Source organism: Spinacia oleracea, chromosome 1, assembly GCF_020520425.1.
Source record: "Spinacia oleracea cultivar Varoflay chromosome 1, BTI_SOV_V1, whole genome shotgun sequence".
Taxonomy (NCBI): Eukaryota; Viridiplantae; Streptophyta; class Magnoliopsida; order Caryophyllales; family Amaranthaceae; genus Spinacia; species Spinacia oleracea.
This window is the reverse complement of record NC_079487.1, coordinates 98,907,633-98,931,463: the sequence shown is the minus strand read 5'-3', so window position 1 is coordinate 98,931,463 and position 23,831 is coordinate 98,907,633. Positions and strand designations below refer to the sequence as shown.

Genomic DNA, 23,831 nt, shown 5'->3' with positions numbered 1-23,831 from the left:
GCAAGCGCTGGCGAGCGCGCGCAGCGAGCAATGGCCCGCATAAAGCGAGCGCTGGCGAGTGCTCGCAGCGAGCGCTGGCGAGCGAACGCAGCGAGCGATGGCTCGCGTGCATCGAGCGCTGGCGCGCGCGCAGCGAGCACCAGCTTGCGTGATGGCTTGCGAAGGAAAGCAGCAACAACGATGCGACGCAGCGCATGGGCTGCGCGCACATGGCCAGCGATGGCTGTATGCGTGTGGCCCATGGGCGTACGTTGCGTGGGGTTGTTGCGTTGCGATTAGATCGTTTTGAAATTTTAATTTGAAATTTTCAGTTTACGTAATTTTAATTAATTTTAAAATTAATAATTTAAATTATTTTCTTGGATTTTAATTTTGAATATTGTAATTATAATAAATTTTATTTATTCTAATTATTTTTTACTAAAATTAAAATCATGAATTAATTTAAATACGACTGAAATTAAATTAAACTTTTTGGATTCAATTATAAATTTATATGAGCTTTAAATTTTAATTAAATTTGTATGTTTCCGGTTAGACTAGAAATACATTTTTATGTTTAAAATTAGTAAAGCATATGAATTTATTGGTTTAAGTGGGAGCCCCTTTTAGTCATAAACTCTTGATTAGGTCTACAAAACCTTAAGGTTAAAACAACTTGATTAGAATTATTAAGGACTGAATAATTGGTAGATTATTGGTGCCCTTGATTAGTTGCTGCAAATGTTTATGTGATGCATAATGTGTTTAACTAACCAGCTATGTGGGCCATTCATGATAATGAATGGGTGAATGGTATATATTGTATATGTACTATTTTGCAGGTTATGAAGTGACTAGTATGGCCCAAATAGGATAGTAAATATGGTCTGCGTACCATTAATTTGAATGTAATTGGTCTAAAGTACCAAAGTTGTTTTTCAATTCAAATATGGTCTGCGTACCATCAAATAGTTGTAATTAGTTTTAATTATAGCTTATTCTATTTGAAGAAAATGGTGCCTCCCACGGAGATTTTCAAGACGGACTTTGAAGTTAAAGCTTCAAGATGAAGTCGGGCCATACTAGATCACATTTATCTTATGCATGTTTTAAGTTATTTATTGCTTTTAAATATGTCTTAAAATGCATGAGATCAAAAGCTTGATTATGTTGCATGATTAAGGATTTTAGTTCACTTAAAATCTAACCAACATAGTAAGAGCCTTAAGTTCCAAACTTAAAAATTGAGTTAAAAGGTGCCATGCCAAAATATACACTTGCTTGGATATCCTTTACATCAATCTAGTAATAGTTTTCGCTCAGCGAGGTGTTACTTATTGGTCCTAAAGGGGCAAGGTACACAAATAATCGTGAGTACATGTTAGTTTTCGTGAAACTCAACGATATAAGTAAGGAGTCCTTTTATGTCGTGGCAAAATCGATAGGTTTACCTAATAAGTTCTTAGACGTACCTATCAACCAAGAATAGTTTCTAGACTATTAGCAAAAGGCTTTTGCTTACCTAAGATGTTTTAGGATTAAGTCGACAAACTGTGCTTAGTTCTTCAATGATTTTAGGATCTTGGAATCATTTTATTCACACCTGCCGGAACACATAACTTGAATAAAATGCTTAATGAACATTGAATTATGGATGTATGCTAGAGTTTAAGTTTATTAAGAGAAACTGTGAATGGTTATTTATTTGTTTATTCTTTTCAATTGTAGTTTTTAATATGGCAAACAACAATTCATTCAACATTCGATCAATTCTCGAAAAGGAGAAATTGAACGGGAAGAACTTCCTTGACTGGCAAAGGAACTTGCAAATAGTTCTTATGCAGGAAGAAAAGGAGTATGTCCTAGAAGAGGCGATGCCCGAAGCCGCAGGCGATGCCCGAAGCCGCAGGCGACGGGGTCACTCAGGCAGCCCTCAATCGTTGGATTGATGCCAACAAGGATGTGAAATGTCTAATGCTCGCCACCATGAGTGCGGATCTGCAGAAAACGTTCATCAACTCAGATGCTTTCACAATCATCAGCGAGTTGAAGAACATGTTCCAAGATCTGGCTCGAGTCGAAAGATTCGAGACTCATAGGCAAATTCTTGAGACCAGGCTTAAGAAAGGCGAGCCCGTAAGTGTAACACCCCGACAATTCTCTCTTTTCTAAAATAACCTTTTAATATAAAATATAGAGAATTATCAAGGCATTATCGCCCGTGTGAAAACGTAACGGCTTATTCAGAATTTTGCAGCGGAAATCATAAAACTAATTTGAGGTTTATAGGTAATTGATTACAGGTTTAATCCCAAAACCAATAAACGAAAATAAGGAAATATAAATAGTACGACAAATTTCAAATCCAAGTTAACAAATTAAATCACTTAATTAAACAAATAGAACTATAAGCTCTCTAATCCCGATCCCAATGATGCATCATCTTCAAACCTGTAGATGGGCAACGCTTATTGATCCTTAGAGACTGCTCACCAAAGATGGGTCATCACAGGATCAATAGGCATAGCCATGATCAACACACACAAACAAAACACGTAATCAGCAAAGCTGAGTACTACATACTAAAGCAATAATAATCCTAACATGATACTATTAAACATAATTAAGGGCAGACAAAGCATGATAATCTGACGACCATACTTAACTAGACTAGGCTAGACTGGACTAGACCTTTATAACAATAATATTATTTTAATTGAAATAGGCAATGGACCGAGTTTTCTAGCTAGACGAGGTACGGGCGCGACTCCATAACCTCAGTGACCTGCGATATCGAGGAACGTTTGACTGAAAATAGGACGCGGTGATCAATCCGGTCCAAATGAAAGGCCATGAGCTACCACCATGAACCCCAACTCCTGTTTGTCCGTCACTTTAGACGTGCACAGTCTAAAGCTATTGCTACTCAGTTTCACTTTACATGATTTACAAATTGACACCCTGTTATGACTCAACAATCACATAAGGCATGCAACTCACATTTATTTATAACTGTTTTTATCTTGGAATTGAGTAAGTGGTCACAAGGCATCAAACAAGACTCATTCCAATTAACTCCAATCTTTTCTTTAATACTGATCAACCCCTGAATATGGGTATAAGGTTTCAACTTACTAAATAAGGTCCTCCGCCCTCATAAAGTAGTGAAAAGCTAAAAGGGAACAACAATTAACTGATCTGAATTATATATACTAAATAATCTAGTGTTCCCAATCAAACATGTTTGCATCAATCTTCCATACTAACATGTTATAATCCTCAAAATGCAATAAAGGTTTAATATGTCCATCCAACAGTATCAAACATGCAATTTCAACCTGACTAAGTTCATCAATAACATTAACATAACCAAGTTCATCAACAATTCAACATGGTTTCAACAATTAGCACACATTCCAAGCACACAGGTATGTACGTACCTTGTGTAAACAAACTGATAGGCCACTTTAACACTTTCAAAAGTCGCCTAAAGAGAATTCTCCGCCTAAAACAACCAACAAGTAATCCCAATCAACTTCTAGTCATTGGCAACCATAATTAAAGCATTCTAAACGTATCCTAAACATATTTAGAGCTTTCCCCAATATCAAAACTTAAACATTTGCTTTCCTAGCATCATAATTATTGAACTAGTGATTGAAATTCGTTGAAAACTTTTGCAAACATCGTACTTTAAATTTTCAGCAATATAAATTCATTTAAAAGCTTCCCCAAGGTCAACCTACGTTCCTAGTATCTCAAAACAATCAATTCAATAATCCATACTCAACCTATCATGATTAATAATTATAAAAACCTTGAATTTCATACTTTAAACAATCAAAAACCAATATTTCGATGTAATTAGATAATCTGAAAATTAATAACTTTATTATAAAATTCATATAATCTCAAATTTATAATTTAAATCACAAAACCCATAACTTTAATTCAAGAAAACATAATTTAAGTTAATAAATTATGATTAAGCCCTAATATTAATTTTAGTTAATCAAAACTGAAAATTAATTCGTTTTTAATCTCAACATCAAATCTGAAAATCACATTTACCCTAAAAATTATAAATTTAATTTAAGAATATAATCTAAATTAACAAACTTTAATTTAAAATAATTAGTTACTTAGGGTTTAAGAAATAACCAAATCAAGAAGAGAGTGAAGAGTAAGGGCGCCGGCTGGGCAGGGAGCGACGGCGGCCACGGCGGTGCAGCACAGGCGCAGGAATGCGGTGCGGCACGACTGTCAGGTGGCAGCGACGGTGGTGGTTGTGCTGATGGTGAAGCAAGAAAAGAAGAAAGGGGGGAAGCTTGTTGCGTGCGTGGAGGAGAAAGGAGGGAGACCGCCGGAGGTTGGGAAGCGTGGCAGCAGTGACAGGCGGCGGCAAGGCTAGCGGCGTGTGGTGGTGGCTGCCGAGCAAACAAAACCAACAAAATAAAGATATTGAAAAAACGAACGAGAGGGAGGACGAAGCAAGAGAAGAAAAGAAGGAGTTACCGATCGACGGAGGAGGTGGTGGCCTAGCAACGACGGCGGCCAGGAGGTGGCTGGTGCGGCGGCTGTGCGACGCTGAAGGAGGTGAGGGCTGCAGGTTCACGTGAAGGAGGAAGCAAGGTTTGAGGGTTTTGGTGTTTTTGGTTTCACGTGAAATAGAAAGAGGAGGGAGTAAAGAATTTGAGTTTTTGTTATTTGGGCTTTATCAATTTGGGCTAGAACTAGGATTGAGTTTAAGTATTTGAATCCAAGACCAATTAGGATTGTTTTCCAACTTCAAACGGTTTTCGTAATTCGATTTCTTTTCAACAAAAGTTCTAAAATTATTTTAATTTCATAAATCGTTGAAATATTTAAAACGTATAAAAAATAAATATTCGTTACTTAAATATTTATTTCAAAATTCGTAAATTCTATTTTAATATAATTACTTATACGTTAAAATATATTAATAAAATGTATAAAATTACGGGGGATTACAATCTACCCCTCTTAAAAGAAGTTTCGTCCCGAAACTTGACACGAAAATTCACACATTTTTCAAAAGTTTTCAACTTATTCTTACTGTAGAAGTACTTTGTGCCACTCTTGTGCACTCTTTTGCCAACTCAAGGATGCTTGTGTTACTCATGAACACCTTTTTCTTATGCGGAGAATTTATTTACTTTGCACAAACATGTATAAGTTGCTAAAAATTAGCATAAAATGCATAAAATTGCTATAAAAATAGGTAAAAAGCGCGAATTTCTATCGCATTCTACCCCCTTAAAGAAAACGAGTTACGCCCTCGTAACTCATCTCAGGGAATAACTTTGGATACTTCCACTTCATCGAATTATGTCCCCAATACAATATTTTCACTCAAATCATTCCAGCAATGGACTTCTACACTTTTTCCACACAATGCCTCAACATGTGACATCGTAATACTCGCATGGTAACTATCGATGCACGACAATTCAATCAAATCTAAATGATCTCCCAACTTCTCTTTAAAGTCAATAGTACATGCTCTCAACATATCTCCCATGGTTTGGTTAGTGCTCTCAAGCTGACCATCGGTTACAGGGTGGAAAGCAGTATCATTTTCAATGTTGTCCCCAAGCTTCAACTGGACCTTATTGCCAAAATTTCAGACTTTTGTGCTCGGTAAGGATCTTACATGTTGCCCTATAAAGGTAATGTCTCCGAATATTCGCATATAACACAATAACAGCTAGCTTTAGGTCATGAGTAGGTTAATTAGCCTCGTAAGGTTTCAACTGACGTGACAACGAGTGCGGGGGTCAAATGCTCTTTTACAATCTGGAAAGCTTTTACACATTTCTCCCTTCACTCAAACTTTGATTCCTTTTTCATCAGATTGGTCATTGGTCTTGCTATCTTCGAAAAGTCTCTCGGAAACCTCCTATAATAGTCAAATAGGCCTAGGAAACTTCAAACATTAGACACGTTCTTTGGAGTAGGTCACTCACTCACAGCTTGAACCTTAGAAGGATCTACAGACACTCCTTCTGCGCCACTTTCCTTTTCTACTGAACCTCATTACGCCTTTCATGGATGTATAACTCTTGGGCTTCAATCCTAGTATTTCACCAATTCATATATTCCCTTCTTTTCAAGACAACAGATTTCTAACGATCCTGGACCACTCGAATCACCTCTTAATGTTACTCCCTTACGTAACGTAGTTTTCGATCAATATAGTCCTTCACTTTTCCACTGGTGTCACTTATACACACATGACTTCAAGATTTGTATACTTCATTTAAGGAAAAAAAAAACCTAGATTCTTTCTAAGCGTCTCCAAAGTAATCCTCAAGATTTCATTATGCTCTTTTTGCATTCTTGAATAAATCAGGATACCATCAGTAATATAATAACGAACTTAATTCGGAATTCGTGGGAAATCTCATTCATCAATTTCATATTTATGGCAGGTGCATTGGTTAACCCAAAAGACATTACTCTAAACCCATAATGACAATAACGAGTCCTAATGAGGTCTAGGCCCTTATCATCTATCCTCAATTGGTGGTACTTCAACACAAATCAGACTTTGAGAACACACTTGCCCAATTCAATTGATCAAATATGTCATCTATCCTAGGCAAAGGATACTCGTTCTTGATGGTGTTTAGCTCCCTAAAATCGATGCATGATTCCATACTCTTATCTTTCTCCTTAACAAACAACACAGGATCTCCTCACGGTGATGCACTAGGCCTAATATACCCCTTAACGAAACAACTCTTGCAATTGTGTCTTAATTTGCTCATTTCGAGAGGTGTCATTCTATATGGTGCTTTAGTTATAGGTGTCGTTCCAGGAACTAAGTTTATAGTGAACTCAAAGGCTCCAACAGGTAACATACTTGCAATTTCACTCGGAAACACATCAATGAATCCACTCACAATACATCCCTGATTTCCACTCCAACTTCTTTACCCACCTCTAACACACTGCAGAAAAACAGTTCACACTCCTTATTCATCAAGTCCTCACTTGCATTACAGAAATAACTAAAGTTTCTTGGACTTCTCAAAACATCTATACGAGGTCAATATTCCAATATGGTTCCTTAAATTTACTTTCTGAATTTCACAGTACATCTATCTTAGCCTTGTACAAACTTAGCCAATCCCATCCTAAGGTTTATGAACTATTGTGCCTTTTGCTTTCACATTAAAGGAGTTTCCTTAAGACAGTAACAAACGAATCCCAATTGAATCTCTCAACAGCGCTAAGTCTAACCCCATTTTCTCTCCACCACAAATCAGCTTCATCTTCCAAGTACAGTACAACTTGACCACTCTCATGTTCTCAAGACAGTTCACATCCCCAAAAAGTTTCTCAAACTCTCTAACCCAGTTCTCTAAAAAGGTAGGATCAGCTTTCCCCTTAAAGTATGGTGGCTTAACTTGGTTAGCCTCTCAAACATGTCCCCAGTAGAATCAGGACGCTCAGTTCTCTCTTCAGCCAGTCTTCCCGCCAAAAGGCGAATAACAGCAACTAACTCACTATTGCTTGACATTCTAGTGTGCGACCTAAAATTAATTACTCTACGATACATAACTCATATGTCCTCTCTACGAAAGAAATTTAGATTTGATCATAGAGATCGCATCAACAAACACTTATTCGAGAATGTACACCAATAATAGAGCAATCATCGTCACTCATTCAAGAAAATATCCCCATCAAGGACATACAATTTGAAAACCAATGAATGGAAATTCAATCACAACAACTAAGTAATAATATTCCCATTCTCGTGCCCAAAATAAACTCTTGATCATTTGGATTATCAATAATCTAACTCTATTCCTCAAAAGAATGTTAATAACAATTTCTAAACCATAATAACACACTTGTCCTCAAATTAACATAAAGGTTCTACGACACAAACATAAACTATTGTTGGCGAATAATGGAACTTCACATTGGAAACGAATGCTTTAACTTTTATTGCTAATTCTATAAAGATTTATTACATCCTTCAAAATAATAAAGAACATTTCAAACTTCAATAAACTTTAACCTTAAACTGTTGTAGCTTTGCTACTTATTTTTTTAAAACATAAAAGAGCTAATTAACTATTTATGACTTCAAAATATTTGTGGCCTCTTGCCTATCCATTGCTCCTGAAACTTGCGGAGTGACATTTAGATCTCAAGATCATCGAACTCTTCTTCAGGGTCTTCATCGGGGTCTTCCTCAGGGTTCGCATCTTCTCCCCTGTCTCCATCTTGATTAGGCTCACTTGCAATCTCCTGTTCACTTTCGAGCTCTGCATCTGAGTCACTAGAAATTTCGATGGTTGGCTCATGGGCCACTAGGTTAGGATTCTCTGCCTCAACACCTACATTCTCATTCTCCACAGCTACATCATTTTCCTCTAGGTCATTATTTACAGTTATTCCCATAGGTTCTTCTGTAACTGAATCCCCAACATGACTCCCTACGATTTTACCGTCTCTAAACCCACTTTCTGCCGCTTCAATAATGGTGGTCATAATTTCTGAATCATATTTCCATCTACCATCCCAAGTCCCATACTTAGTCAAGTTTGGAGTTCCATTATCAGAATGCATGTCTTTAAACTTTTCCTTGAGTTCTAGATATGGAAATTTGTTAGGTAAGCAATTAATGATAGTGGCTGCTATGATATCCTTTCTCATTAAGATAGGTTGCCCTTGAACTTTAGCATAATATTCACATCCAAACATGATTTTCTTCACGTAAATATCAGGGGTTTCTATATCAAGTTTCTCGAAGGATCCTATGTTGGTATACTTGGAAAGAAACATTTTATTCCTGAAATAAACAATTCAAGGTCTCACTAACGATTTTCCAGCCAAAACATAAACAAGGTTCAATGATCAATAAGTTTGGTGGAATCAAACAATTCTTTATGCACATGTAAATGTAACACTTAAACAATTAGCACACGCACGTTCATAACAATCAATTTCTAATGCTAGCGTTGACTAGCCACTAATGCACATATAATTCTATCTTATATGCCCTTCTTATACTACGCATCTCTCATAAGCTAAAGCATTGGAATAATTTAAATAACAAGGTAAAAGGACGCTAATATAATAAATTAGAGAATAAAGTTAAAAAATTCGAAAAGATTTATATTTTGCTAATTAACGAATTCTAACTCTTGAAACAACTAAAAAAAATTGAACTCCTTTTTAAGAAAAATGTATTCATATTATTTTTATTTATTTGTTTGAATAATAAATAATAAGAAAAATAAAAATGTCGAAAGTATCACTTTAACTTGGAAAAATAATTTGATTTCGAACGTAAATAAGGAATATCGTATACTTCAAACAAGGTAAAAGGAAATCGGCCCCCCCAAAAAAAGTACCAATTTTTTTATCACTATAATGCGTAGAATCTCGATTTTTAAGAAATTTATTTTAAATAACTAGATAGTTAGGCGCCTAAAAATTTATTAAAATAAAACCTTAGCTTCTAGATACCACTTTGTAACACCCCGACAATTCTCTCTTTTCTAAAATAACCTTTTAATATAAAATATAGAGAATTATCAAGGCATTATCGCCCGTGTGAAAACGTAACGGCTTATTCAGAATTTTGCAGCGGAAATCATAAAACTAATTTGAGGTTTATAGGTAATTGATTACAGGTTTAATCCCAAAACCAATAAACGAAAATAAGGAAATATAAATAGTACGACAAATTTCAAATCCAAGTTAACAAATTAAATCACTTAATTAAACAAATAGAACTATAAGCTCTCTAATCCCGATCCCAATGATGCATCATCTTCAAACCTGTAGATGGGCAACGCTTATTGATCCTTAGAGACTGCTCACCAAAGATGGGTCATCACAGGATCAATAGGCATAGCCATGATCAACACACACAAACAAAACACGTAATCAGCAAAGCTGAGTACTACATACTAAAGCAATAATAATCCTAACATGATACTATTAAACATAATTAAGGGCAGACAAAGCATGATAATCTGACGACCATACTTAACTAGACTAGGCTAGACTGGACTAGACCTTTATAACAATAATATTATTTTAATTGAAATAGGCAATGGACCGAGTTTTCTAGCTAGACGAGGTACGGGCGCGACTCCATAACCTCAGTGACCTGCGATATCGAGGAACGTTTGACTGAAAATAGGACGCGGTGATCAATCCGGTCCAAATGAAAGGCCATGAGCTACCACCATGAACCCCAACTCCTGTTTGTCCGTCACTTTAGACGTGCACAGTCTAAAGCTATTGCTACTCAGTTTCACTTTACATGATTTACAAATTGACACCCTGTTATGACTCAACAATCACATAAGGCATGCAACTCACATTTATTTATAACTGTTTTTATCTTGGAATTGAGTAAGTGGTCACAAGGCATCAAACAAGACTCATTCCAATTAACTCCAATCTTTTCTTTAATACTGATCAACCCCTGAATATGGGTATAAGGTTTCAACTTACTAAATAAGGTCCTCCGCCCTCATAAAGTAGTGAAAAGCTAAAAGGGAACAACAATTAACTGATCTGAATTATATATACTAAATAATCTAGTGTTCCCAATCAAACATGTTTGCATCAATCTTCCATACTAACATGTTATAATCCTCAAAATGCAATAAAGGTTTAATATGTCCATCCAACAGTATCAAACATGCAATTTCAACCTGACTAAGTTCATCAATAACATTAACATAACCAAGTTCATCAACAATTCAACATGGTTTCAACAATTAGCACACATTCCAAGCACACAGGTATGTACGTACCTTGTGTAAACAAACTGATAGGCCACTTTAACACTTTCAAAAGTCGCCTAAAGAGAATTCTCCGCCTAAAACAACCAACAAGTAATCCCAATCAACTTCTAGTCATTGGCAACTATAATTAAAGCATTCTAAACGTATCCTAAACATATTTAGAGCTTTCCCCAATATCAAAACTTAAACATTTGCTTTCCTAGCATCATAATTATTGAACTAGTGATTGAAATTCGTTGAAAACTTTTGCAAACATCGTACTTTAAATTTTCAGCAATATAAATTCATTTAAAAGCTTCCCCAAGGTCAACCTACGTTCCTAGTATCTCAAAACAATCAATTCAATAATCCATACTCAACCTATCATGATTAATAATTATAAAAACCTTGAATTTCATACTTTAAACAATCAAAAACCAATATTTCGATGTAATTAGATAATCTGAAAATTAATAACTTTATTATAAAATTCATATAATCTCAAATTTATAATTTAAATCACAAAACCCATAACTTTAATTCAAGAAAACATAATTTAAGTTAATAAATTATGATTAAGCCCTAATCTTAATTTTAATTAATCAAAACTGAAAATTAATTCGTTTTTAATCTCAACATCAAATCTGAAAATCACATTTACCCTAAAAATTATAAATTTAATTTAAGAATATAATCTAAATTAACAAACTTTAATTTAAAATAATTAGTTACTTAGGGTTTAAGAAATAACCAAATCAAGAAGAGAGTGAAGAGCAAGGGCGCCGGCTGGGCAGGGAGCGACGGCGGCCACGGCGGTGCAGCACAGGCGCAGGAGTGCGGTGCGGCACGACTGTCAGGTGGCAGCGACGGTGGTGGTTGTGCTGATGGTGAAGCAAGAAAAGAAGAAAGGGGAAGCTTGTTGCGTGCGTGGAGGAGAAAGGAGGGAGACCGCCGGAGGTTGGGAAGCGTGGCAGCAGTGACAGGCGGCGGCAAGGCTAGCGGCGTGTGGTGGTGGCTGCCGAGCAAACAAAACCAACAAAATAAAGATATTGAAAAAACGAACGAGAGGGAGGACGAAGCAAGAGAAGAAAAGAAGGAGTTACCGATCGACGGAGGAGGTGGTGGCCTAGCAACGACGGCGGCCAGGCGGTGGCTGGTGCGGCGGCTGTGCGACGCTGAAGGAGGTGAGGGCTGCAGGTTCACGTGAAGGAGGAAGCAAGGTTTGAGGGTTTTGGTGTTTTTGGTTTCACGTGAAATAGAAAGAGGAGGGAGTAAAGAATTTGAGTTTTTGTTATTTGAGCTTTATCAATTTGGGCTAGAACTAGGATTGAGTTTAAGTATTTGAATCCAAGACCAATTAGGATTGTTTTCCAACTTCAAACGGTTTTCGTAATTCGATTTCTTTTCAACAAAAGTTCTAAAATTATTTTAATTTCATAAATCGTTGAAATATTTAAAACGTATAAAAAATAAATATTCGTTACTTAAATATTTATTTCAAAATTCGTAAATTCTATTTTAATATAATTACTTATACGTTAAAATATATTAATAAAATGTATAAAATTACGGGGGATTACAGTAAGTCCACATGTTCTCAAAATGATTGGACTCATTGAGAATATGAGTCGGCTGGATCAGCAATTTTCTCAGGAAATGGCTATAGACACCATCCTCCATTCTCTTCATAGCGGGTATGATCAGTTCAAACTGAACTACAGTATGAATAGTCTGGACAAAACGCTCACTGAGCTCCACGGTATGCTGAAGACCGCTGAAAAGACGCTCAAAAGTGATAAGCAGGATGTGCTTATGGTGCGTGGGGGCAAGTTCAAGAAATCTGGAAAGAAGAGGACTGCTAAGAAAGGTGGCAACAAGGCCAGCCCAACTAAGCAAACTGGCGCCAAATCTGTAAAGAGGAAGGTCAGTCAACCCACTTCTGAATCCGAATGTTTCTACTGCAAGAAGAAGGGGCATTGGAAGAGAGATTGCTTGAAGCTAAAGGAAGATCAGAAGAACGGAACAGTCGTTCCATCTTCAGGTATTTTCGTTATAGACTGTATACTTGCTAATTTAACTTCTTGGGTATTAGATACAGGTTGTGGCTCACACTTATGTTCCAATCCACAGGGACTAAGAAGAAGTAGAAAGTTAAGCAAGGGTGAAGTCGACCTACGAGTGGGAAATGGAGCACGGATTGCTGCATTAGCTGTAGGAACTTACTATTTGTCGTTGCCCTCCGGGCTAGTTTTGGAACTGGAAGAATGTTTCCATGTTCCAAGTCTTACTAAAAACATCATTTCAGTTTCTTGCTTAGATGCTAAGGGATTTTCCTTTTTAATAAAAGACAATAGTTGTTCGTTTTATTTTAAAGAGATGTTTTATGGATCTGCTAGATTAGTCAATGGACTTTATTTATTAGATCACGACAAACAAGTATATAACATAAATACCAAAAAGGCCAAAAAGGATGATTCAGATCTCACCTATCTGTGGCATTGTCGATTAGGCCATATAAACTTGAAACGCTTAGAAAGACTTCAAAAGGAAGGAATTCTAGAACCATTTGACTTAGAGGATTATGGTAAATGCGAATCATGTTTACTTGGCAAAATGACAAAGCAACCTTTCTCTAAAGTTGGAGAAAGAGAAAATGAACTATTGGGTTTAATCCATACAGATGTATGTGGACCAATGAGTACAAATGCTAGAGGTGGTTTCAGCTACTTTATCACTTTCACTGATGACTTCAGTAGATATGGTTATGTCTACCTAATGAAGCATAAGTCTGAATCCTTTGACAAATTCAAGGAATTTCAGAGTGAAGTAGAGAATCAATTAGGCAAGAAGATTAAGGCACTGCGGTCTGATAGAGGCGGTGAATATCTGAGCTATCAATTTGATGACCATCTGAAAGAATGTGGAATTCTATCAGAATTGACTCCTCCTGGAACACCACAATGGAACGGTGTGTCAGAACGGAGGAACAGAACCTTGCTAGACATGGTCAGGTCAATGATGGGTCAGGCCAAACTTCCATTAGAATTTTGGGGACATGCACTAAATACAGCTGCACTCACTATAAATAGAGCTCCGTCTAAAGCTGTCGAAAAGACTCCATACGAATTATGGTTTGGAAAGCCTCCAAATGTGTCTTTTCTTAAGATTTGGGGATGTGAAGTATACGTCAAACGATTAATTTCAGACAAACTTCATCCAAAATCTGACAAATGTATCCTTGTGGGCTATCCAAAGGAAACAAAGGGGTATTACTTCTACAATACATCTGAGAACAAGGTGTTTGTTGCTCGAGATGGTGTCTTTTTGGAGAAAGATCACATTTCCAAAATGACAAGTGGGAGAAAAGTAGACCTCGAAGAAATTCGAGTCGAACAACAAACTCTAGAGAATGCTCAAGATGACATTCAGGATGAAACTCAGAGATCTTTAGAAGAATCTGGTGAGAATCATGGTCAATCTAGAAATGTTACCCCGCGTAGATCGCAAAGATATAGATCTCAACCGGAAAGGTACTTAGGTATTTTGACGAACGAGAGCTATGACGTTCTATTACTTGAAAGTGATGAACCTGCGACTTACAAACAAGCTATGACGAGCCCTAGCTCCAAGCAATGGCAAGAAGCCATGCAATCTGAATTAGACTCCATGTCTGAAAACCAAGTATGGGATTTGGTCGATTTGCCAGATGGCTACCAAGCCATTGGAAGCAAATGGGTTTTCAAAATGAAAAAGGACAAGGATGGGAAACTTGAAGTTTTCAAAGCTAGATTGGTTGCAAAAGGTTACAAGCAAGTCCACAGTGTGGATTACGATGAAACCTTTTCACCAGTTGCAATGCTAAAGTCTATTCGGATAATGTTAGCAATCGCTGCATATTACGATTACGAAATATGGCAGATGGATGTCAAAACTGCTTTCTTAAACGGCGTTTTAACAGAAACTGTGTTTATGACACAGCCTGAAGGTTTTGAGGATCCAAAGAATGCTAAAAAGGTATGCAAGCTAAAGAAGTCAATCTACGGATTGAAGCAGGCATCCAGGAGCTGGAATATACGTTTTGATGAAGCAGTCAGTGACTTTGGTTTCATCAAGAACGCAGACGAATCTTGTGTATACAAGAAGGTCAGTGGGAGCAAAATTGCTTTCCTAGTATTATATGTCGACGACATATTACTTATCGGAAATGACATTCCTATGTTGAACTCTGTCAAGATTTGGCTTGGGAAATGTTTTTCGATGAAAGATCTAGGAGAAGCACAGTACATATTGGGCATCAAGATTTACAGAGATAGATCTAAAAGGATGATTGGACTTAGTCAAAGCACTTATATCAATAAGGTGCTTGATAGGTTCAAGATGGCGGACTCCAAGCGAGGCTACCTACCCATGTCTCATGGAATGACTCTAAGCAAGAATCAGTGCCCAAAAACACTTGATGAGCGTAGACGAATGAATGGGATTCCATATGCATCATTGATTGGCTCAATAATGTATGCTATGATATGTACACGCCCGGATGTTGCGTACGCACTCAGTGCTACGAGCAGATACCAGTCAGACCCAGGAGAGGCGCATTGGACTGCTGCCAAGAATATTCTGAAGTACCTGAAAAGGCACAAAGATGATTTCCTGGTCTATGGTGGAGATGATGAATTAATTGTTAAAGGCTATACGGACGCAAGTTTCCAAACCGACAAAGATGATTTCAGATCACAGTCTGGGTTTGTCTTCTGCCTCAACGGAGGAGCAGTAAGCTGGAAAAGTGCTAAGCAAAGCACCATTGCGGATTCTACAACTGAAGCGGAGTACATTGCTGCACATGAAGCAGCAAAGGAAGCTATATGGCTAAGGAAGTTCATAGGTGAACTTGGTGTAGTCCCCTCCATTAAAGGACCAATAGCCCTGTATTGTGATGATAACAGAGCTATTGCACATGCAAAGGAGCCTAGACACCACCAGAGAGTCAAGCATGTACTTCGTAGATTTCACCTTCTACGAGAGTTCGTTGAAAGAAAAGAAGTCGAGATAGTTGGAACTGATGATAACATATCAAATCCATTAACTAAACCTCTGCCGCAGGCGAAGCACAACTCGCACACTGCAGCTATGGGAATCAAGCATATTGGAGAATGGCTTTGATGACCCTGTTTAATGTTTTAAAGTTTTAGAGTTTAAATCTTTGTAAAACATTATTGGTTAATCATTCACAATAAATGAAAAGAATTTATTTTTAAATTTAATTTGTGGTTTATTAAATGATGAGTCCCTTCAATTTGACGATATATTCAAGATAGACTGTCAGGACTAGTCCTGTGACTAAGAAATGTCTATCAAGTGAACTTGAATGTCAAAGGTTGAAAATGGTCCCTAGTCGGAGTTTTCTATAAAATTGGACGCATAGAAAACGTTAGACGACTAGAATGCAAGATGACTAGTAGTTCTGTTTCTTGAACTATGTGGACATGGCAATGTCATAATCATTTGCATAGATACTTACTTTGGGAAGACTAGTATCGGACAAGACCTATGAAACTTTACTGTAAGAGATGAAAATCTGTCATAAGTAAATTTCATTAAAATTATTAGACACTAAATCCTCAATACCTGAGTGATTTGAGATTACTTGTTTGAGAACTGGTTGCTTTGACGTTGACCAACCGTCGCACCGTAAAAGGAGGCTATAAAGGCAACGCTCAGGTAATCACCTATCAAACGAAGTCTAATCTCAAGATCGCAAGATTGGGATTGTCCTCCCATAAATCGGGATGAGATGCTTAAAAGTTGTACAAGGCCACTCGGAGAGCTAGAAACTGTGAAATGCATGGCCGTGCTCGGATGAATCATAGGCTATGATTATCTGTTTATTTGATCAGTTGAACTCTGAAACCGAGAAACACCTCTGGACATAATAAGGATGACAACTCTTACCTTATGTTCAAGAGCAAGCATCAAGCGACAAAGGAATTAGGAAATGCACACTTGTCCCTAAGGACAAGTGGGAGACTGAAGGAAATAATGCCCTTGGTCCAAGTATGCATTCAATGTTAAGTCTAATAAATGCGGTTCAGTATTAATTAACAAGTTAATAATTCAGTGAGATCAAGTGAGCTGAATGCCTAGCTAGAGGCCGCTTCATTTCAAGTGGAATTAATGATATTAATCCACAGCTTACTCTTGACTGAACCCGTAGGGTCACACAAATAGTACGTAAACGGATCAAGTATTTAATGGCATTAAATACTCCATCTATGGATATTCGGAATCGACGGATCTTAGTTTCAGTGGGAGCTGAGATCGTCACAGGCAAGAAATGAATACTCCGGAAACAATGATATTGCCGGAAACGGAAATATGGATCGTATCGGAAATATAAATATTATCCAATTCATAGATGTTGCCGGTAACGGAAACATGGTACGTATCGGAAAATATTATCGGAAATCGAAATATTGCCGGAATCGGAAATATTGCCGGAAACGGAAATATTGTCAGAATCGGAAATATTATCGGAATCGGAAAATAATTCCGGAAACGGAAATATTAAATATTTGTTCGAAACGGAAATTAATTCCGGAATCGGAAATATTAAATGTTGTTCGTATCGGAAATGAATTCCGGAATCGGGAATTTAATCGGAAGCGTATCGTACGAATTAGCATCGGACGAGGCCTGCCAGACGAAGGCCCAGCACGAAGCCGGGCCATCGCCCAGCAAGCCAGCGCGCCACAAACGCACCAGCCAAGGCTGCGCCAGGCCCACCGCAAGGCAGGCCCAGCGCGCGCCAAGGCTGCGGCAGCGTGTGGGCTTGCAGCAGTGGGCTGCGAGCTCGCGGGCTGCGCGCGCGCGCGCATGGCGCCCCTCGTGGGCTGCTGTGCGTGCGTGTGTGTTTGTGTGCTGCTCGAATCCTAAAGCTACCGGGATTTGTCATATGATTAAATCCAATCCTAAAAGATTTAGTTTATTTAATTAGAGTCCTAGTAGGATTATAATTAAATAAATTAGTATCCTAATAGGATTTCAAATCCTTTTCCATAACTCTATAAATAGGTGCCTAGGGTCACATATTTACATAGATTATTCAAGTATTCAAAGTGAGTTTTGAGAGCATAATTCAGTCACACAATTGCCTATAAAGTGCCGAAAATAATAGTACCTTAAGGGCGATTCTAGTTGGTCAATCTTAAGGCGGATCCGGACGTGCTGTGGACTATCTACGGAGGGACGACACTTGGAGTCCTAAAGACTTGTTCTTGTTCGGTTCGGGCGCAGCTAGGGAAGGCACGCAACAAAGAGTATGCATCTAAACTATGCTAAATGATTATGTGTAAATAATATGTTTTCCTGGCTTTATGGTTTTTCCGCATGATTTATGAAATGTCATATGTATCATAACCTAACAGACTCAATTCTTTTCCTTCGTTTACTTGGGTAAATTTCGCACTTTGGGAGGTACGGGCTAAGTATTCCATGGCTCGCTCTTTTCGCTCTCCCTTTTCTCTTTCTATTTTTTTTTATTGCACTTTGGGAGGTACGGGCTAAGTATTTCATGGCTCGCTCTCTTCGCTCTCCCTTTTCTCTTTCTGGTTGGGATTTCTCCCCAACATAAATCCTTCAAAATTTTTTATTTGGGCTAAAAGGTAGATGGTTGTGGTCTTTGAGTCACGAGGCGAGACTGAGTGAGCCTCGTTTGGTAGGCCTATAGTGGACCTTTAACTATAGTAGGCCTAGGGTGGACTTTTAGCTTTAGTAGGCCTAGGGTGGACCTTTTAAATTGTCTTACTTTGCAAGCGTATTTAGTCGTTTCTTAAAATGTGCAAATAGCGTAGATTCGAAATGTTGTTTTTACTTTATTGAAATTTAACGAAAGAATTACATCGAAAATAATTTTTTGTTTCTTTTCAGACTCCAGTTTCTGGGATTTAATTGGAAGTTGTGATTTAGACTCGAACTTTCATTAATCTTTCTGATTATAACCCGTGTATGAATATAAGGAGGTGGCCTAGACTCAAAATAATGACGTGGCGTAAGCCTACAATACTTGACCAAGCAACTTTCAGACTTAGGCTAATTGGACCATAACTTTCGTTGGTTGACACTTTAGATTTTAACCCTTGGGTGTTCATTTGTCATGCGCCATTTTGCTTAATGTTGGCAAAGTAGTTAGTTGCGGAGATCGAATTTTCTTTTTTGCGAGACTAGAATCATTAGTGCGGTTTCCCTCTTAGTGTGTATTGCTTTACCCCGATGGTAGCCTTATGGCATGCCGATTTGGGTATTTTCATGGTTCGTCATGGTGCATTCATGGAAAATCTTTTAGTCCGTACTTAGGGGTATTTCAAGGAGCGAGTGGCTCGAGAGGACTATGATGGTCGTGACCCAATGTGATCATAAGCCTTGAGGCCATTAATTTTTTTCTTGCCAATGGTATTTACACCTTAGGTTCACTTTGGGGGTTGTGTGACTATGGGGGAATGATTTTCAGAATGTGACTGTTTCCATTTTGCAAATACTATAATATATTCTTTTTATTGGTGAGAGAGAGTATTGAGGCCGTAGATTCTTAGCAAGGGATGACAATTACATATGGGTGCTTATTGATTTAAATGTTAGGAAGGGAGACTCAATATGGTTTAACCTTTTAACTTGCAGAACGACACCAAGCATTAGGACCGATTATATGGATAAGACAACTAAGACTTAGGATTTAGATTGTACTTTGGCATAGCCTAGTCTAGACTCGGATTTATTTATTTTTATTCGAACATTATTTTTCCTTGAAAACTATATTTGAATATTATTTTTTTGAATACTTTGCCCATGTGACATTCAAGGTCATTTAATTAGCCTCAGTTTTGGTGCCGAACATTGTCGTCATAGGAGGCCTAACAACGACACAAAGAGTTATTTTATTTTTTACAAGTCATTTTTAGAATCGAGCGCCTTTTCATACGCCATCGCAGCAATTTTCACGAATTTTCTTTTACTGCTACGTATACTTTATGCGCGGGCACCGAGGCTGCTGTGCCTGACCAAAAGGCCAGGCAGCAACTTCAGCGCCCAGCGGTGGGCGTGAGAAATATTGGCGCCCAGCCAGGGGCACTGAAAATGCGTCCCTGACTGGTGCTCGTTTTCTGTTCGCATATATTTTTTTTGTACATGCGAATTAATTTTGCGTGCTTGCCTAATAACGTCCTTTACGCGTTGTGCAGCGTTTGTGGGATTCGTTACGGGCCATCCCGAGCGTCGCTTATTTTTGTGGCGATCGTTCGGGGTTGCGGAACACGTATTTTGGTATAACTCTTTGGCCAATTGGTTTATGAATGTTTGGGCAATTTTTAAAGTCGTTGGTTTTCTAGCATTATTTGTCACACACAATCACATAATTCGCTACACATAACTAACATTGCATCATGAGGCAAAATAATAATATGTCATGTAGTTTATGATAGGCTTCTATGGGTAGTATTTGCGCCGGCTTGGTACCGCTTCTATCGCAGATCCAACACATGCCCGGTCGAGGTAGTGCCTTCAACAGACGAATTTCGCCCAAGAGGCCAATCACGATGTAAGCCAAGGGGGCATGCACCAATGAGAGGGACCTAGTGGGCGAGCGATTGGGTTTGGGACGGGTGTACTACTAGCGAAAGTGCCGAGTGGACAAAATTCGAAGCGTATGCACCCCCCGGTTGGCGATGGGTATCCTTAGTCCCAACTCCCGAGAAGAAACATCCCAAGGGAGCCAAGATTCGTTATGCGGTTCTGTCCGTTCACATTAATATGCTGATTTTCAGGTCGTCCCAACTTGATGGGGAAATAAACGCGGGGTAGGATCGTTTCACCCTTCGGCTATTTTGATTACCTACGAGCACGAGTATTTCCTTCACTATCCCCAGCGGAGTCGCCACTGTGAGGGGGTCGAAAAAGCACGAGGCTAATGCGTGACCTCGTCCCTCGTGGGCGTGACGTTTCTTTTTGTCAAATCAAGTGTAATTGGATTTCCTGTGAGTTTACACCCAATTGACTAGTAATATAGGAGTCGCCATTCAGTTTTTAACGACAATGAGAAAAACTGACAAAACCCGGTTATCGTGACATAAAGGGAGTGCAATTATGTTTGACCACGACGGCCATAGGTTCCCTTGTGATCCCTGGTGTGGGGATCTCTCAACGTACACCCGCAAGGTAGAGATTGAGGGTTCGGGGGACTGTAACTACCGAGAGGAGTACTCACTCTTCGATAACTCCAGAGGCAGGATATCCTTACTAGCTCAGCATAAATAATTGAAGGGACATGCGTTAACTATTAAACTAATCTGAATTGATTTAACAATATGCAACACATAATACTAGATCGATTGTGATTATCTTGTTTAGATTGATTTAAGGGACCTAGCATGATAGTTCAATTTCCCAAGATATTATCTTTATTAGGCGTGATAGAACAATCAGATTTAATAGTTTAACAGTTTTATAAAAGGGCGAGGAAAGTGATTAAATCATGCAAAGGGACACATTACGACGCACCCTTGAAAGGTGCGTCATGGTTCTCAGAAAACTAACCACTTTGGCTTTGCTATTTCTCCTTTTATTTAACGAATCTCAAGTTTCCGGGCTTAATTCTTCAGCTACAAGGGACAGGATACGTTCTGTTCGATTTTTGGATCGATTGCGACAGAACGCGGGATCAATTTCGCAGCGTGAGGTTTAGGCTTAGGGGTTGGAGTCAATACTCAGAATATGAATTGTGTGTTGTGTCCTTTTCACGTCGAATTTGGGGCTGTATTTATGGGGAAGAGTTCGTGGAAAGATAGAATTTTAGAGCTCTAATCCAAGAAGAATTAGGAGAGAACACGTACCCAGGTAATTTCAGCGCCCAGGGCTGGGCGCGCCGAAGATTTCAGCGACCAGAGCCAGGCGTTGAAAATAGGGTCTGGGCCGTATTTCCTTGTCAGATTTGGACTCGTGGAATACGGAGTCTTTGAGACTTATCCGAGTCTTTTAGTGCGTATTAACTTTATGACGGAATGCATCTGTGCCCGTTACGAACTCTAGGCTCGTTAGGATTTTAATTAATACGTAACTCTTATTTTCGAATTATACTAGGAACAAGATTCCCCTTGCAAATTATATCTCTTTTAGGATTTATGTTGGAGTGCAACACCTAATTCTGACAGGTTTCTATCTTTTATGTCTTGCCACTTTTAGCAACTACCTGTTACGGCAGTTACTATTTTTAGCAGGTTCTATAAATAGCAGGTTCGGGTGAAATGAAAAGGGTGATCGAGATTCGTTATTTTATAGGAGATGCGTTGCCAAGTGGAGATTTTATGTTCTCATCATCGAACCTTCCCTTTCGGGAATGGGGACAAAAGTAGGTGTCTACAAAACTTAGTTTAACTGGGCTTTGATTAAATTAAATTCGTTTTCAGAAAACGACCCAACAAATCACGATTAAATAAATTCGTTGCATTTATTTAATAAAAATACGGTTTTCGTAATTAATTAATAATTAAATTAATTAAAAATAAAATACATTTAATTCTCATTAAATGGAATTAAATTCATAAAAATACTTTATAAATATAACAAAATACTTTATAAATATAATACTCCGTAAAATATATTTATAAATACAGAAAAATACGAGGTATTACAGTCTACCCTCCTTAAAAGAAGTTTCGTCCCGAAACTTGGGCACGGAAATCACAATTTCAAAATCTAGACTTGAGACTTTATGAGACTTTAGTGCGTTTTCTTCGTAAAAAGATTTAGTTGTTGTACTCTTTAAGTAATTCAACATGACAATAAACAGTGAAACTTCACTGAAAACAACAAATTAGGCATATCGTAAGGGGAAAATTAGGTAAATAAGGTAAAAAGCGCCAAATTCTACCGCACTCTACCCCCCTTAAAGAAAACGAGTTACGGCCCCGTAACTCAACTAACCTCGGGAAAAAGCTCGGGATATTTCTTTCTCATTTCTTCCTCGGCTTCCCAGGTAGCTTCCTCAGATTCTTGGTTAGACCACAACACTTTAACAATCTTAACATCGTTAGTTCGTGTACTACACACTTTGCTATCAAGGATTTTGACAGGTCTTTCCTCAAATGTCAAACTTTGGTCTAACTCTATGGTCTCCGGTTGCAGTACATGAGACTTGTCCGGGACATACTTTCTCAACTGAGATACATGAAACACATTGTGCACCCTATGCAAGTCCATGGGCAAGGCTAATCTATACGCTACCTTTCCTATCTGTTCTAGGATCTCATATGGGCCTATATACTTTGGGCTTAGCTTTCCTTTCTTCCCAAATCTCATTACACCCTTCATTGGTGAAACCTTTAGCAACACTTTATCGCCTATTTGGAACTCTTCATCCCTACGCTTTAAGTCTGCGTAGCTCTTTTGATGGTCTTGTGCGGCTTGGATTTTGGATTGAATAGTCCTAACCTGATTCATAGTGTCCTCTATCATTTGGGGACCTAGTACAACGGTTTCACTAATGTCATTCCAGCATAATGGACTTCTGCATTTTCGCCCATACAAGGCTTCGAATGGTGCCATTCCAATACTGGCATGATAGTTATTGTTGTATGAGAACTCAATTAGATATAGGCTATCTTCCCGTCCATCTTGAAAATCAATCACACAAGCTCTTAGCATATCCTCTAAGGTTTGGATAGTCCTTTCGGTTTGTCCATCTGTGGCTGGGTGGAATGCTGTACTCATTTTCAATGTCGTACCAAAGTTCTTCTGCACACTTTTCCAGAAATTCGAAAGGAACCTAGAATCCCTATCTGATACGATATCCTTAGGAACTCCATGTAATCTCACTACATGTTTGATGTAAGCTTTGGCAAGTTGTTCCATTTTCCAGGTTTCTTTCATTGGTATGAACACTGCCGACTTAGTCAACCTATCTACTACTACCCAAATGGTGGCATGTAATCTCACTACATGTTTGATGTAAGCTTTGGCAAGTTGTTCCATTTTCCAGGTTTCTTTCATTGGTATGAACACTGTCGACTTAGTCAACCTATC

The 23,831-nt window shown here is 38.2% G+C and overlaps 1 long non-coding RNA gene across 1 annotated transcript; it reads right to left on the bottom strand.

The window, feature by feature from the left end:
- Nucleotides 1-9,620: 9,620 nt before the first annotated feature.
- LOC130468020 (uncharacterized) lies at nt 9,621-12,040 on the bottom strand. The gene is made up of 4 exons (XR_008928299.1): nt 11,870-12,040; nt 11,518-11,781; nt 10,797-10,861; nt 9,621-9,841 (listed from the first exon to the last, which is right to left on the bottom strand). It is a non-coding gene; the product is annotated as an uncharacterized lncRNA (long non-coding RNA).
- Nucleotides 12,041-23,831: the final 11,791 nt, after the last annotated feature.